General features: G+C 38.1%; 1 long non-coding RNA gene across 2 annotated transcripts in view; it reads right to left on the bottom strand.

Moving 5' to 3' along the window:
• Positions 1–15072, bottom strand: part of LOC307224806 — a 102387-nt gene extending 87315 nt beyond the window's left edge. For both annotated transcript variants that reach the window (XR_013842747.1, XR_013842748.1), the window contains exon 1: positions 14997–15072. This is a non-coding gene — a long non-coding RNA (uncharacterized lncRNA). The remainder of the gene's footprint in view (positions 1–14996) is intronic.
• Between the last annotated feature and the right edge of the window lie 3559 nt (positions 15073–18631).

Consider the following 18631-nt stretch of genomic DNA (forward strand, 5'->3'; position numbering starts at 1 on the left):
GAAGAGATGTGACTAAGGGGGAGGGGGGTCCTGGGCCAGTTTCACAGAAGTATCTCAGCCCTTCCTGTGGCCATCCTGTCAAGAATAATTTACCAAAGGAACAGACACAGGGTCTCTCCATAACCAAGAGTAATCTGCTGTAAAAAAATAACCTCAAGGATTAATAAACACATGATCAACTTTAAAACTAGAAAATATATGGCCCAGAGTAATCACAAGCGAAACTGCATAGACATATAGAACTGAATAATTGAGAAGGCAGTGAATGAATAATATAGAGTAGTTTCCAATCACCAGGTGGTTTTTCTACAGACATGTACTGAATGGGACTGGGAAAATAGAAAAGGCAGCAGAATTTACCATATGTTATCACTTACTCCCAGTAGTGGTAGTAGTAGTAATATTAATTTGTGTATATTCCACCCATTTGACTGGGTTGCCCAACTTCCAACAGATTATAAAACAACAATAAAACACAAAACATTAAAAACTTCTCTATACATCCCTTCAGATGTCTTCTGAAAGTCAGATAGTTGTTTATTTCCTTGACATCTGACAGGAGCACATTCCACAGGGCAGCCACAACTACCAAGAAGGCCCTCAGAAGTCACGCCCACCCTGTGGAATGCCCTCCTGTCAGATGTCAATGAAATAAACAACTGCCATGGTGATATTATTGAGTAGATTGTAACATCCATAGCCCCAAATAATGGATATTTTTATAGCTCAATAGTAGTTCACTTCAGCCCTATCACACATTACTCACCTGTATGGCATATGTGTATAGATTAAGGAGCAACACCTGAGGAGGAGCTCTACATGATTAAGGCTCCCAAATAATCAGATGTATTAACTGCACAGGAGTTTGGATGTTGGGCTTTTTGCTTGCACAGCTATACACAATATATGGTCACTAAAGGGGGGAAACGTGATGTTGGATTGCAGCTTTACCCCATACTCTACACACTTATGCCCTAGACATGAGCAAGATAGAGTGTAACAGAGTGACACATAACACACAAATTCAAGGTGCCAATATATGGGAATCCCATTGGTGGGGGGAGGGAAGGGGGGAGTATCCCACTAAGAAGTGGAGTTAAATGGACCTACCCTACAGAAATCAGAAACGGACTGGAATTTGATCCATTTTCAGCACAATTCTGGGCTTCCTCCCAGGTGACTGGAGATAGGATAGCATTCTTTATGTTCTAAAATAAATGAACATTGGCAAAGCTCAACAGAAGCCCAGTCACAACAAAATGATGCTCTTGCCAAGCTGTGTAGATGTAAAAGCCCTTCATGTTTCTGAGTAAGATGAGAGGCAAGAAATAATTGCAGCAAATATTCCTTCCCGTACTTTAGTCTCTCTGCCAAGGCCTCTTGTTAACTTAACATTTTTATTTTATTTTGCACTGTATTGGAAGTTGTGCTGCTAGGCTTCTCCCACTGCAACAGAGCCCACAGATGGTGAAAGGAAAGGGGGCAAGACTGAACTAGCCATACGTTAAAATGAGGAGAGATTTTCAAAGTGCAGGGCTGTTTCACACATCACACAGCTACAATGGTGCTGCTCCCAGCTGTGGCTCTCTTCTGTGTCATTTAAGTGTTTTGAAATACCTGTCTGTGACATTCACACCTCATATTTTAAAAAATCATAGGAAGCTGCCTTATGCTTAGTCAGACCATCTCATTCAGTCAACATAGCTTGCCAGTGGTTTCAAAGAGGGGCAGAGGTGTACCTAGGCTCCCTCGCATCCTGTATCTGGCTCTCCCTCCCATGTCTTGGCAAAGAAGTGAATTGGTGCCTCCCCATGTCTAGAAAAAAATTGCATAATTTAATAATCACAAATGACTCTTAAACTCTTAAACAGCACAAGCCTATAAGTGTCTGTTCAAAAGGAAAAATCCCACTAAGTTCAATGGGGCTTATTCCCAGGAAAGTGGGTACACAGGACTACAGACTAAATCCAGAATATACACGTTTGTATACAATTTCCCCAGATATAACACATTTTTGCAAAGCAATTGCCACTAGTATAATGCATCTGTAGTTGTATTTTCACTAATATATGCATTTCTGTGCACACTTTACCCAAATATATGTATTTTTGTACACTTTACTTGCCGGGAGAACTGCATTGCAAAATTCGGAGAAATGCATATTTCAAGGGATGACTCTTTTTTAGTTAACATATTGTTTGCAAAACTGCAAATTTGGTAGGTCACCTTTAAATGTTAACTGAACCAAAAATTTCCACTACCCGGGTAAGTTATGATACTGGAAGATAAATGCTTATCTACCTAGAATGCAAGGAAAATACAAATTCACAAGGACTAAAGCTATCTACAAACTTAGGTTCAATTCACTCTTATAAGACAGGAAGCACCATCTAAAGCCCTACAATAATATTCTGTGTTCCAGCCTAATGTGTTTCAAAGGCTTTGTGCAAATCTTTAGCACTTTCATCCTTCTAGTAGCTTCTAGTAGTTTGGTGGCGATTTTCCCAAGGCTATCCCTTCCAGATCCTCTCTTGATGAAACATGTTGGGTATCTCTCATAGAGAGTATCTCTTTTCTTAGCATGGCAAATGGAGATATAAGAAATGAAAGCAAATCTAATGGGGGCAATCACTACCTTCCCCTCAAAAAGACCAGTGAGCATGCTCAGTGGCTCCAGAATGCCGTGGTACTTGGAACAGAAAAGCAGATCACAAGAAGGCTGCTTGAATCAGTTCAGCATTCCATTCTCACAGGGGTTAACCACATGCCCATGGGAAGTCCAAAAGCACATGAGTGCAATAGCACTCTCCTGCTTGTGGTCCTTAACAAGTGGTATTCAGAGGCATACAATAAGTGTGGTGAGGGGGCGGGGTTGGGGGACTCAAATGCCCTACTTGAAGTGAATGGCTGGAATTCTGAACAGAAACACTCTTATAAGGGTGGATATTACAATGAAACATATTATTGCATCTCTTCTGTAGGTTTCAAGTATCACTTTCTTCTGCCTTGATCAGACCACACCAGGATTACTGTGCTCAGTTCTGGGAACCACAATGTAAGAAGGATATTGACAAGCTAGAACGTGTACAGAGAAGGGTGACCAAGATGATCAAGGGTGTGGAAACCAAGCCTTATGAGGAACAGTGGAAGAAGCTGGGTATGTTTAGCCTGGAAAAGAGGAGACTGAGAGGAGAAATGATAGCCATCTTCAAATATCTAAAGGGCTGCCACATGGAAGATGGAACAAGCTTGTTTTCTCCTGCTCCGGAGGGTAGGATCCAAACCAATGGATTCAAGTTACAAGAAATTAGATTATGACTAAACATCAGGAAGAACTTTTGGGTGGTAACAGCTGTTTGACAGTGGAATGGACTCCCTTGGGAGGTTATGGACTCTCCTTCATTGGAGGTTTTTAAGCAGAGGTTGGGTGTGCCTTACTTGAGATTCCTGTGTGGCAGGGGGTTGGACTTGATGACCCTCAGGGTCCCTTCCATGATATCTCACATGTGAATATTTGTGTGCATGTATAATTTTGAACATCATTCAGCCACAAAAATGTTTTCATATAAATCTGAATGGCGGTATTAGATGTATGTATTTAAAAAAAAAAAAAATTCTAAAAAATGTAGGTTCAAGCAATGTTGCATTAAGCAAGCTAAGAAAATTAAGAAACAATGATTAACATAGCATTACTTCTATGTGAACAACACATTTCTGTCCCTTTGGCTCTCTGTATGTTTTATAAACACATGCCACAACAAGATTATATTTCAGAAGCAGAAAACAGTATGGCACCACAAATTTTAAAAGCAAACAACAAGCAAATAAGACTTGGTTCATAAGCATAAGGGAACATAAGGAAGTCAAAGTGTAGGAATAAAGTATTTCCCTTTTGTCATAGATTAGTGGAAAATGAGTCAGTGGTGAAAATGATGCACTCAGTCTCCAATAGAAGGGTGACAGCTGAAACACTTAAACAGCATCTCCTGCTGGTTAATCAATACCTCTGTATTTGGCAGCAGTTAACTAAGACAATGTAATTCTATCACTTTATCTTTTTAAGTAGACACATGGAACATTGGCCATTATGCTCAAGTCACTGAAATTTGCATACACTATAAAGAGAAGTGACAATGAAAACATGAAGGCAATGTTGGTTTGAATTTTGCCATCGCTCATCCCATATAATTATGGAGGATTCCCATTTGGGTACTCTCACTTCTAGACATTAACTGGTACATTGTACATTTGTGATAAGTAAATTTTAGTGGGTTGCTGTTACACACGCAGACACAACTGTGTGTGAGAGAGAGAGAGTGAGAGAGAGTGCACTCCAGTAATCTTGATCACCACATGTTGACTGTTATTAAACCAGAAACTAAGAGTGCAATCCTATTATTCATTTATAGGTGTAATCCCCACTGAACTCAATGGGACTCACTTCAGAGTAGACATGTATAGAATTACACTGTATGTGATCAAAGTGCCAATACAGTGGTACCTCTGGTTGCGAACTTAATTCGTTCCGGAGGTCCATTCTTAGCCTGAAACCGTTCTTAACCTGAGGTACCACTTTAGCTAATGGGGCCTCCCGCTGCCACCACTGCACGATTTCTGTTCTCATCCTGAGGTAATGTTCTTAACCTGAGGTACTACTTCTGGGTTAGTGGAGTCTGTAACCCAAAGTGTTCGTAACCCGAGGTACTGAAGGACCCTTCCGTACCACTGTACATTCTAAGCTGTCATTATTTTAAGGTAAATATGTTTACATAGTAAATATTGAAAGGTATTGTAATTCAGATCCCATTAAAGTCAGTAGCAAAACTTTTCCTGATTTTCAAGAAGTTATGCTGTACTTATTATCATTTTGACCATTATTAAAATCCAGTAGAGAAGCCATTGGTACTATCCTGTCAAATACTGCTATCGATCCAGGACCCCCCCCCAAAAAAAAAGTTCTCAAAAGAGCCACCTTCTACAGTCCATTTAACAAACCAGCTAATTAAGTTTCCCACCTTCTCTACACCATCAACTTTCACTGAACTTCTTGAAAATTAAACCGTATAAAAATACTTCAAATTTATAGAATCGTAGAATTGTATAGTTGGAAGGTACCCCGAGTAATCTAGTCCAACCCTCGGCAATGCAGGGATCCAGCTCACAGCCATCCCTGGGTGGGCTCGAACCACTAACCTTCTTAAATGATAAAAATGTGGAACAGATTTAAGTGGCATATCAAGGTTAACAAGTGCTTTAAATAAACCCTTATATAACATTAGACCTACTATACCGGTAATTATGACATTCATAGCTGAACTTATTTTGGTCTCCAAAGTAGTGCCTAGGTATGAACCTAGGTGATCAATTCTAACAGCAGCCAATTACCGGTAGCTGTTAAGTTTCACTTCTGCTGCCTTTGTGTGTTATGGGTTCTTTTAAAGAGAATAAAAGATTTCCTCTAAAGGGCTGCTTTTGTACAATTACCAACAAATTCAAGCTTTTCTTTGTTTATAATGCCAACCATCCCATCAGGCACAACACAGCAACTGGCTGTCCTTATAGTAGTGGCAATCTTAACTAGCCAACTCATTATTAAGCAAAAGACTGTGAAGTATTGCTGTGCTTTTTAGCTATGCTAAAAACACCAGATCATTTTCTCTCTTAGCTTGAGATCACTGTTACATTATCCTGGCATACAGAACCCAAACAAGAAGTCAAACCAGTAATTTACATCCAGCAGAAAAGAAATATTACTGTTCCTTTCCCTAAAAAAAACCAACACTTTGTACAAAAAAAAATCCTTTTAATCACAGTAGTTCCTTGTGAAAGAGATTCTCTAATACATGAAAATGCAAGGGCCATTAAGTATCATACAGGCAGAACATTTCTAATAGTAACAAAATCTGATAGTATTTGTGTTCAGGGAACTTGCATAAGACTAAAACAGTGAGCTTCTTTCAGAAGAGCAAAAGTACTTCTAACTGCAAATCTTTGTACAGCCACTGATAATGGAGTAGCACACAAACAGTATCAGATAAAGCAGCAGGGACCCTTTTTTTGGTCTTGTGGAACAAATACCCTCAGAACTAATCTATTATATATTCAGGTAGAGAGATGGAATGGTAGTCATTCATTGTCAATCTACATGCCGTCTCATCACCAGATAGCAGAAATGAAATACTAATGCAAGGCAAAGTGAATGCCAATTTCCTTCTTTTTGATCCAAGTTTCAATGGTTCTCTAAAATAATAGATAGCTGTTTGCCGAGACTGGCTTGTTCCATACCATTAACTCAGAACAAAACATATTTCGAGTGGGACAGCAGTGTTTACTTCTACAAAATGATTAATTGCATGCCACCATTTATCATATGGATACAAAGACATTTAGTCACAATTTTGGACATAAATCAAGGTACATGCTCTTAAATGTAAAAAAGAGAGAAAGTGCCTTGGTTCTTAAAGCGGCATAGATTGAGGTCAAATTAGCCATAGCAACCAAGATCAGTCCTTGGGCACCCATGAAGACTTAGCAATCACTAAATGAGCTGAGATCTCTCTTTATCTTCTGTGGTGTGAAAGCCAAAATTAAAAAGATTATATCACCCTGTTCGCATCACAATAGGTTTCACAATGAAAAAGTCACTTATTTCCTTTGAGTCACATCAAACAAATAACATTCATCCCAAGCTAAAATGAACAACTTTCAAAGTAAATTGAATCTCCTTAGCACCGCTTTCCCCTGCTGAACCATATTTACATAACAATATATCACAGGAAGCTCAGAATGAATTTTGCAAATGGGCAACTGAATAAAATGCATCCCTCACATTGATTACTGTACACTCAAGCTTCAAACTGCCTTCCTTTTTCTTTCATTAAAAATCTCCAGTAGTTTACAATAAATAGAAAGTACTATAAAGCTCACAGTGTCAAAGTTAGTCTTTGTTCCTGTATGGGAGTCACACGGTAAATTTATATTTATAAAGGGATGGCATGTTGTAGCAAATCCTAGGCTTTTGAGACAAGGAAATGATGGCATCTGGTTTACAGTCAATTAAAAAAAAAAGCACCAATGCAGATTCACCTCCCCTCGTGTTCTTTTAGCAGTCTAACTTTATGCCTCAAATTGTTTCTCCAGGATTTTCACTCTAGCATTCCCAAAAAGAAACTCTGTTTACTATACTTTCCCTGTAACAATTATGGGTTATCCGGGAATACACATTCAGTAAGTTGTTTGTAGCATTCCCACAGCGCATCAAGAGAAAATACCATAAATGCATTTATTTACACAGATATATATACATAAGCTTTGCTTCATTTTGTTAATGATCAACTTGATTATTATTTTCTTTAAGCCACTGACTCTTTTAAAGTACAGACTGCACATGCCTCTGTTTTCCTTGAAATTGTTGAGAAAGCAATGCATTAAAGTTTAAAGGTTACACCTGCATTAAAAATATATTCCCAGAATAATGTCTTCTTCCTGCTGCAGTGGTTCATGTAGATTATACTATTTGAACTCCGCAGGGAAGCTCGTTAATTTTTAAAACTCTCTGAACTCGGTACAGTTAAGAGTGTGAAAATAATTAAAAATTGGGTTTGATGGAACACAGTTTTAATATTGTATATGTATGGCAGGTGCAAAGTGGCATTTTACCCCATTGAACCGTAATGAATAAATACTGCTCTACGTGACACAATCCCCCTGTAAAAGAAAGCATCACAATGCATTTTTAAAAAGTGAGTGCTAGAAACATTTCTAATTAGATTAGTCACCATCTCGAGAGTGGGGGTGGGATGGAGTTGTGTTTTTATACTAGCAATGCAGAAACTGAATGGGGGGAAACCTATAGTCTGGCATCTTCATCCTTAAACAGTTTCATTTAAGCAGTTTCATTTCAAGCTAACGGATTCTAATATGTCTGAAACCTTGAGAAAACAAATCATTCTTTCTTACCTAAACTTGCAAGTGGACTGAGGCTTCTCCATTGTTGTCACCTGCCGTGCCCCCTCTTCCCACCACGGAGACTGGTGCTGCTGTGTTCAGTGCACTGTGCCTTGGTTATAGCTGTGACACTAAGCTGCCTGCTTAGACCAGCAAAGGAGGGTGCGTGTGTGTATGTGCGTAAGGGAGAGGGAGGGAGAGAGAGAGAGAGAGAGAGAGAGAGAGAGAGAGCATATGTTTGCGTGCGTGTGTGTGTGCCTCTATGAAGAAAGTGAAAAGACAGCCTGCTGACTTCTAGACTGGGAACCTCAATCTCAGGCCAAGTCAGTGCTGAATAGAAATGATCAAAGCTCTGCCCCTCATCTCAAGGCAGTTGAGATTGCATCCCTCTGCTTCCCCGCCAAAAAAAGTGGGACTGTCTTTAGGGCTTCTCATGAAGAAACATCTTAACCAAAGCAGACCTTTTCCATATTGCTGCTGACTGCCCAGCAGAATACAGGTACCTATTGTTCCTGAGACAGATATGCAGCCAGCCACTCAGACTCTGACAGATCTCAACAAACCAGTGAGCCTGCCTTTATTTTAACTCTTTATTTAGTCACACATCCCTTTCATAAATTAACCACCCACAGCTCTCTTTATAACCCACAGAAGAGTAGGGGGAATAAAATCAATGGTCAATTGCTAGGCTTCCGTGACAAAACTAGAGAATGAAAAACACACCTACTTGATTTATAAAACACACACACACAATAAAATGGGGGGGAGAGAGAGATTAAATGTAGGCAAAATGAATGACTGATATTACTCTTTGGGCATATTTAGAATTCAACATGAACTAGATCTGCTTTACTCTTCCATGAATAATCTTTTTGTTGTTACAAGAGTTTAACACATATACTGTTTGTTTAGGAAAAAAACTAAATTATTTGTTCTATATATGGCCTGATATATATCTTAGCATACAAAATGTTTTCTAATTCCAATTTACTACCTGGTTCTATCCCAAATGATATTATCATTGAATGGGATACGTGGTTCAGTAACAAATACTTAGATTTCCACTTTCAGTGAGCTGTATCTGTCTGAACAATACATTTACATCTTTGTCTAGAAAATATTTATATTTTGTGAGATCTGGACAGTGGAGTTTTTTTCTGTACTTGATTCCAAAGGCAGATATGTGCCCTTGCAAGTTCCCTTCCAAAATAAGCCTCCCTCCAAATAAATTTTAAGAATTCATTTACACGGACAAAATAAGAAAAGCTCAAAATTAAGCATTGGATTTAAAACCACCCAAAGAGACAACATTACACATTTTTATTCTACAGAGATAATTTCAGGTCAGATCTGATGAGCTTTTTAGTGTTTACACTGAGTTTCCTTTTAAAGCAAGTTAGAATGCTGTTTGAAAACAGATTCTAATGAATGAGGCCATCTTCAGATTTTGTATTTATCTTGGCCTAACCCAGAATGATGCAAGGGTTCTTCTTTTTGCTGGAGGATTATTTTCCTTTGGATCATGAATTTTGTTTTCAGAACTATACAAAAAAAGCAACTTTGGATACTATGTGAATTCTTGACACCTCTCTCTCTCTCTCTCTCTGTCTCTGTAAATGTGCATACATGTGAACATACTGAAATCTACATTCTCTGTGCTTGACAGGAGAAACCAGATTTCCGATTATCTATTTTTTTCACTGAAACAACGGTAAGAAGAAAATAGTTTTATTATTAGATGAAATGTATCGCAGTGGAAATATTTTTCATTATACAAAAGAGAGTGGTGAGTAAATATAATTGTTTCCTGGGTCAGCGACCTTATGCATTGAGATATGCTATGAAATGTCTTCACGGTTAAAATTTTAGACGAAATGTTTCAGCAAAAGTGTGATTTTATTTTGTAATATAATATGATGAAACAAGAAAACTTTTGAAAAAAGAATTGTCCTCTTAAGAAGTATGGCATTTTAAAGAACTACCTTTATTATAGAGACCTAATAAAGAAAATGAGCCAAATTAAATTTGTAAGGGAAATACTAATAAATTTTACTAAGAGTAGACCCATTGAAATTACAAAGCCAAACTTTGTCATGCTATTTAATTTCAGTAGGTCTACTCTGAGTAAAAAGTAGTTGAATACCACCCCAGATTATAACTTTCTCATAAACATGATGCAATTCTACCGTCTCACTTTTCAATGTAGTAAAGGCTAAACCATTTATGGTGGAATGATTGATCTGCTGTAAACATTCAAAACCATATATAGTGGCAAATGTTAATTACATTTGTGTCCTGCTCTTCCTCCAAGGAGATGTGAGCAGCAAGCTTTGGCTTCTCAACAAGCTTGTGGAGCTGAGACAATGATTTCTCAGATCCAAGCCGAGCTCTAACATCACTGGATTTCAGTAGTGATGTCTGCTTTGAAAATAATTTCTAGGAGCTTCAGACTATCTCCTTATGTAGAGGTGGCACTGTTCAATTAAACAATTATCAAGGACAAGTAGCACTGAGATAGAATCTCAAATGGAAACACAACTTTAGAGCTGCCTGATGGCTCAAGTTTTATCTAGTCCAACCACTATGCAATGACAAAATTTCTTAGGGCGCCCTGAGAGTTGCCTGTCCCAGCTACTATTATAATATGCAGAGAATAATAATTCTCAGCTTTCTTGGCTAGATGGGCTTTGACTTTTACTTGCTATCCAGACACTTCATGTTCCATAGCTAGAAAGCTAGAACCCATTACTCTTCTACTGTTTAATGTCCAGTAGTTCTTTACATCTAAAAGTAAACCCCTAAGGAGCACATTCAAAACACATTCTGTGCTATATCTATGTAACCATATATATTCTATATATATTCTATCAAAAGAACAGGAGATTCACGAGAAAACAAATGCTAACATCAGACAAGTCTGCTAACTCTGTTATCAATCATCCTGTACCTATCTAGACAAGGCTCTACTAATATTTATGCTATGAAACCATCATGCCCCAAATATCCCCATAACATGAGATTTCTACAGATATTCTACCAGAATGATTTATATTTCCTATGAATAGATCAGACTATGCATATCCTAACATTATTTGTGCATGCACATAGACAGAGGAATTTTCGTTCCCAAGCTATTCTAGAGTATGTTCGCTTAGAAATACATGGACAGGGCTAATTGCGTGGGTCTTCCTCGACTAATCAGCAGGCTTGTTCTGAACAAAACAGAAAAAGACCCCGGGGAAGTGTGTATGTGAAGATTACCTTCGTTTTTAACAGATCTGCAAAGAGAATGGCCTGAAGGCACATAATACCATGATACTGTTGAAGATTACCTAGGAACTGTACTACAGTGGTACCTCGGCTTAAGTACTTAATTTGTTCTGGAGGTCCGTACTTAACCCGAAACTGTTCTTAACCTGAAGCACCTGAAGCTAATGGGGCCTCCTGCTGCCGCTGCGCCGCCGGAGCACGATTTCTGTTCTCATCCTGAAGCAAAGTTCTTAACCTGAAGCACTATTTCTGGGTTAGCGGAGTATGTAACCTGAAGTGTATGTAACTTGAAGCATATGCAACCCGAGGTACCACTGTACTTTGAGGTCTTTGCAGGTGACAGGGTGTAAAGTGTAGCACAGGGCCACCCCTACCATTTGGCAAAATAAGGCAGCTGCCTTAGATGACAGTTACGGAGAGGCATAGGCAACAGCACCCTGAGTGCCCTTCTTAAGCTGCCTGGCTATTCCCTTCTGTTGAAGAACAAACCTGTGGTGTCCTAGTGCCTCAATAAGATATTATCCCATCACCAGTCTTGAAGTATGATTCAGCTGCCACTCCAGTCAACTTCTAGAGCAGGGTATCTTGTCTGCCTCAGGCAGCAAAATGCATTGTGGTGGCCCTAACATGGCATGCAAACAAACTTGATTTGCTTTCCAAACAATCTAGTCACTTTCCCACAATGCAAGTCCCCAATGAACACTTATAACCAATATCCTTTCCCCAGGAAAAGTAGAGTAGGAAGGTTGACAACAGTGCTTAGTGTATTATTAGTATATTCAGGAAATATTATTATTATATATTAAATTTATATATCAGCCCTCATCCAAAAGCCACAGGGTGGTTTACAAAAGAAAAACGCAAAATACATTTTTGCATAAAAGTTTGGCAAGAAATAGTTTTAACTATTTTAGAGGTTGCTATGTTGGTTGTTATTGATAATTTCACCGTTTTATGGTCTTTTGTTATATTTATGGCATGTCATTTTTATTTATTAAAAACCACCTTATAGGAAAACAACGCTAAAAGGTAGCCTAGAAATCTTTTAAATAATCAAATAAAAACAGAACAAAATCAAAAGCTTAAAAAGGGTCAATAGGGAATTTAGTACAATTCCATGTGCAAGTCAGAATACTCCGTTGCAAAGATGGTCCAGGTTTTCTTATCTTTCAATAAAAACGAATCTACTGCTCCTTCTGGCACCTGGTGGCAGCCCAGTCTTAAGAGATGGTACACTAGACAAATATGTGTGTATGCTGATTTATGCGCACCACTGCACCATTACCACAACACACAACATTACTCAGGAACAGCAGGGACATTTGTCCATTGCGGTGAAGGTGCCAGAACTGAGTTCTAGTGAGTTCTGGCTGGAAAAAAAGCCATTATTTTAAGTTACACATTTTAAAAGTGGTGGTGCAGGGCAGGTAAGAGAAATTGAGTCTAATCCAGACTTCACTTTCCACAGACAGAAAGACCTCTTCTGCCAAAAGAAGACTTTTGATCCAGAAGGCAGATCCCATTGGTAGGAGGAGAGAGGTGCCTTTTGGCATTCTCCTTTCACCTGCACACTGCAGTGCCATCTCCCACACTATTCCAAAGTGTCCCCCCAAAATCCAGCGGGAGGTGGTACTGGGAACTAAAGAGGGAATAAGCAGATGTCACCCTCCCTACACCAGCAAGTAAATCCCCTGAGTAGAACTCTGGTTAGGGGATGCTGCCGCAGATGAGAGTGAATTCTGGATCCAACCTACTGAATTGCTGAACTTTCATTGTGAATTTGGAATGATATGCTGCAGAGTAAGGCTGCAATCTTACACAGTTATAAAAGAGTTTGCCCTATTAAATTCAACAACGACCAGCTGCATGGATCTTCATTCCAACAAATACTTATCATAATTAACAATGAAGTTCACATGATGCGATGACAACTCAACCAAAGGTCCAATGCTACTTGTCAACCAAGGAACAAGCACAAGTAGTATTTCTCTTAGATATTCTTCAGGGTTTATTTTGATTGTTTTCTGCAAATTTCAGCCAGGAGCATAACCTGCTTGAAAAGGTTTGGATATTTCCCAGAAGAAATATAAAAATAGGGGGAAAATACCTACTTTTATTGCATAATATACTCGTACACAAAAATGTTACCTGAGGATACAGTTACAGTATTCCCTTAGCTAACTCATAATGCTATGTGCTTTCCTACAAAGGCGCTTACTTATATCTAGGGTCCATTTGCCCTCAAGGAAAGTTTTAATGAATTAGCAGCAGCCTAGATCTAGAAAAATATTACATATCAAACACAGAGAGAAAATACATAGAATTACATCAGATTCATTCAAGTTTTTGCTAAAGGAAGTCTCAGAACATGTTTTCCAATATTAACCTTAATTAACCTTTTATCTAACTGTGTAAATCTGTATTATTTAAAATGGCGAATTCCCCTCTATAGGTTTAAGATCACTAATGTAACATCTCCTAGTGCATATAACTTACAGAATGAATGGTATGTATTAACAAAATAATAAGATTAATAACAAAATTAAAAGTGCAAGGAGAGAACAAGTGTATAGTGTTTGGATAGGCATAAACTCTTAAAGATTAAAACCTTTAAAGGCTAAAATAAATATTTTAGTCTTTGATTGCAATCCTGAAAACATTTAATGCAACTTTAATCCCATTGGATTGTAGACCCATTAAAATCAATGTACCCTAATTAGTCATGACCAACCAAAGTCCATTGATTTCTGTAGGTCTACTCCGAGTATGACTTAGCTGGATACTGCCCATTGACTCCAGCGGAGTTCAAACAGCATGGCTTTACATTCAGTTGCAGTCTTTATTGTCTAGGTATTAGCAAAATTAGTGGCAGATTCCACATGAAGAATTTTTAAAAAAATCATTAATCAGGGTTAAATTTTAATAACAACAATAGCATGTAAACACTGGACTGAAAAAAATAAAAAATAAAAGTTGAAACCCAACCACTTTCTCTGTTGAAGTCTATTGATGGCAATGATTCAAACCCAGCGTAAGTTAATTCCCCCAAACTCCCTTCTGATGATCTATTACAAAATAGATGTGTCCCCCCAAACAAGTGCGACAACTGGCCTTTTAAATATCATTGCTATAGAAATATGGTTTAGGATCCTGCGTTATTTCCTAGGTACTACTAAAAAGGTGGGAAAGACTAGAACAGCAAGATGATAGGCAGCTGCTATATTCTAATTCAGAGAACCACTATCAAAAGTGCTTGTCATATTGACACTCCTAGAGCATTATCTTTTTGGTAGATAGTATCTTCAGACAGTCTCATTGCAGTAGGAATCATCACTATGTTGATGGTAACATTTCCCTTGCTCTTAAAAATCACAACTTCTTCCAGTATTCTCAGTTGTGATGTATTTTACACTTGTTTCTCAGCTCTTTTCAGGCATTTGCTTTGTTCTAAACACAAATGTACAATTCAGAAGCTGTCAGGTATCTATACTGAATATTGTGACTCAAGGGGGTGTGTTGGCATGGGATATGTGCAACAGCTTCCTGGTTTTCAGTTCTGTTATGCTACCAACACTAGCTAGGACTGAAAGCATATTCAGAATAAAAACAGTACAATAAATGAGCATTTGCGTAAATCAATCAACCTCTCATTTCATACTGCATACAATATAGTTGGGCAGAAGAGATTATTCATTAACATTGTGTTGCATGCAATTTATATTCTCCCCCTCCCCCTCCCCCCCAGCTATCAAGTTGTATGAGTATTTATTCTGACCTACCTTATAAGCTTTGTTCTGATGAAGTTACTGGTCTGGAAAGGCCATGTGTAGAATACCTTGAAGAAAATAAATACAAACATTCAAAAACTGCCCCTTTAGTGTCATCCAGCCCTATATAGTTAGTCTTATCATCAACATCTGATAAATGTCTGAACACATTATCTGTCAATGAGGCAAGGTAATTCAAACTGTTTTTCCAAGGTAGTGCTATATAGAAATTTTTTTAAAAAACAGTTTCATTTCACTCCACAAATTTATCCACAGATCACTGATTTTCATGATATGCCCAAAAAGCAACACTGAAATTGGTGTCAAATCATTTCATTTATTTATCACTGAAATATTTATTTCTGCATTTTCAAAAGTTTGCACTGCCAGGATTTTGGCTGGAGTTTTTGTTCCAGTTAAAACTCATAAGTCTACTACAATATCTAAATGCTTTCACAAGAAATACTACCTTCTGAACTTTGCATGTCACTGCAAATATAATTTAAAACCCTTATTGTCCCAGCTATCCAAACTTAGCATTAAAATTTATTTATCTGAGTCACATGCTAAAAGTTAAGCTACAGGAACATGGTGCTTTGAAAATGGAAGTAGTTTAACTTGGGGTTGACACAACCCATTTACAGTTGCACCACAACAATCTCTGAATGGCCCCTGTATGTCTAGTGCCGCAAATGAATAAACTGGACGAAATCAACAAATTATACCTCAGAAAACCAATCAAAATTCACACCTGTCTTTTAAAAGACCAGGATATCTAGGGAGAAGCAATCATTCCTATTAGATGCAAGACACAAAATAAAAATCATGTTTAAATGCAGTAAACAGTATTCATAATTGTTGGCTTACCATTGTTTTCTCTCTTCAAGCTTTGAGACAAATTCTGCAGAACTGGGACTTCAGGAGAGCTACGACTGTCTTGTTGCTTCTGTGAGAGCTTCGGCAGCAAGTACAGAGAAAGCCTAAAAGCTTTCCTTGTCCTTTGCAGGACCAGAGATGCTGCCTGCAACACTTGTTTAGCTCGTCCAGTGAATCCAGTGGCAGTTGCCTGTTGTCCAAGCAGGTCCATGGGAGCTATTACAACTATAGTCTCCTTCCTTCCTTCCTTCCTTCCTTCCTTCCTTATTAATTTTTTTTTTTTTTTGTCCTTGCCAGTCTGTGTTCTGAAGGTTTCTTTCCTTTTGCATTTATTTGCTTTTGGATTGGAGGGAGAGGGTCACAGATTTTCAATCTGAGATCAAAGGCAGACACGTAACGGGGTGAAACATTGCTTTCGCAGTTGTATTCAGCTCCCCGAGTGACTGCCTTTCTGGAAACCTCATGGTGTTCCTCACTGCATAAGCTCTAAGCTTTCTCTGTGATTACAAGAAGAAAAAAAAGGTATGATGAAAAATTTAAGCAAATGAGATTTCCCCTACAGCACTGCCATCTCTCTCTCTCTCTCTCTCTCTCTCTCTCTCTCTCTCTCTCTCTCTCTCTCTCTCCTCTGCTGTCGAATAGTAGCTATCTTAGCAAACGAAAGCGCTTAATAAAGCCATGGTCAGACTGCTTACACTTGGCATTTGCTGCGATAACAAATCAGAAATGATAGCATCATACAGATTTATGATTTTTTTTGCCCCCGCAGTCACAAACATCAGACGTTTACTTTATAAAGAAACCTTTTAGATTCTCCCTGTCGTTTCCATAGTGATCTCATTTCCCCCCTTTATCACAGATTGGCTGAAGTACTGCTACCCTTTGTACATTAAAAGGCTTGTGCTCCCAACTGTTGATGGGATAGGACTGTAGCTACTTCCAGAGATGGAACAATATACTTTATTTAAGCCACACACAAAAAGCTTTCCATAATATTTGCATCCCCTCCACAGAATGGTAAGGCGGAATGCGATTTTGTCAAAATGTACACAGTTAAGTTACAACCGTTACATTCAAACATTATATATGATACAGTTATTTAAGTGGTTGAAATACATAAAACCATCACTTTTTCAAAAGCTTTAACGTTGCATGCATTGGCCAAAATGTCACTTTTATTTTTTTAACCTCATCCACAGAAAATGTTTATATTGGTGTTATTATCATTTATTTATTTTCTTTGCTGTTTGTTTTTTAAAATGATAATCTGTTTAAAAAAGAGAGTTGTGGCATTATTCGGGGACATGTCTGCTTTGTCCTGGAATGCAACACTTTGTAAAAAAACACCTTGAACAAGGAGTTATTATAAAACTCCTAATATGCAGCATATATTATACACGCATTCCCCCTAAGTTTCCATCCCCAAATAAGATACAATAATCTTATTTGGCTCTACCCAGTGTATTGGGATGTATTTAACCTTCTTTCACAAATTTTCTTCCATAATGTGAATTCCAAGAGCAGTTTACAGCTGTCCTGGGGGACTTCCTGTTGTAGACTAAGTTAGCTTATTAGAAAGTGATAATACTCCTAGTACTGATCTTCTGACATGCTATAAAAAGAATAAAATTCCCAATTTATTGTGAGATTGTGCAAAGCGCATAGACAATTTATGGGGGGCAGAATCTATGGGGGGAAATCTACAATTGTTTTGCAAACTATTGCATTCTGTATAATTTTCAGTAAAAGACAGGAAGGCAAGGTGTATTTGAAATGAACAGGTAGGCAGTTCAAGGCAATTAAATTAAATGCCAGTTTAGACATAAAGGCCCCAGCCACACAAAAATTAGTCAAACAACTGAAACCAATGGGACAAGTTGTTACTAACCAAGGCCCATTTATATTCTTTGAAGTGGTGAAATTAACTTTTGCTGCATCAGGACCTTTATGTTCAAAGCTACCCCATATTTATTCTACTTGCCAAAGTATTCCACTAGCTTCTGTCAGATAAGATTGCTGAAAAACAGACAGTTGGATCCAGAGGAACTCCCTTCATCTGAAGAAGATGCTCTGTATCCAATCCACTTTTGATACTAGTAGACGCCTCTCATCTGAAACCTATTTACCTTACCTTACCTTACCTTACCTTACCTTACCTTACCTTACCTTACCTTAGAAAAACTACTAAAACCATAATAATAATAATAATCCAATTAGAAAAGGATACTAAACCATGGAAGAAGAAAGCCCACTATCAGCCAGAACCAGCATCAGCTCCAAGGCTTTTATTTAAAATGGTGGATGAAGCACTACCTTCAGAAGCTAAACATTCCTTGGTGAATTCATTTTGAGGTATGTATATATATAAGACAGACAGGCAGCTAGATATACACACCCACACCCACACCCACCCACAGGAACAGCTGATCAGTTGTGTGAACTTTTGGACTGTGGGCACACTATGCAAGTTTGTCCATGCATTCACAATCTGACTTACTCTTTCAGCCCCACTCTTCTTCATTTTCAGGTTGGCCCTGAAATATGTAAGACTGTGGTGCAAAAGATCAGGCAGGAGCCTTAACTTACCCCTTCCATGCTTTGAGGAGTGTACAAATAAATTTGTAATAACCTTAACTCTCCTATGAAATGAAAGAAATTTGTAGCCTGGAATTATTCCTCTAGCTGACACCAGTCACAAATGGTCACTATGAATTATGGGACTATCCCTATATAATCAGTTGGGCTATATCTCCCATGACAACAATAAGCTT

This window comes from Podarcis cretensis (assembly GCF_951804945.1).
Source record: "Podarcis cretensis genome assembly, chromosome: 10".
In the NCBI taxonomy this organism is placed as follows: Eukaryota; Metazoa; Chordata; class Lepidosauria; order Squamata; family Lacertidae; genus Podarcis; species Podarcis cretensis.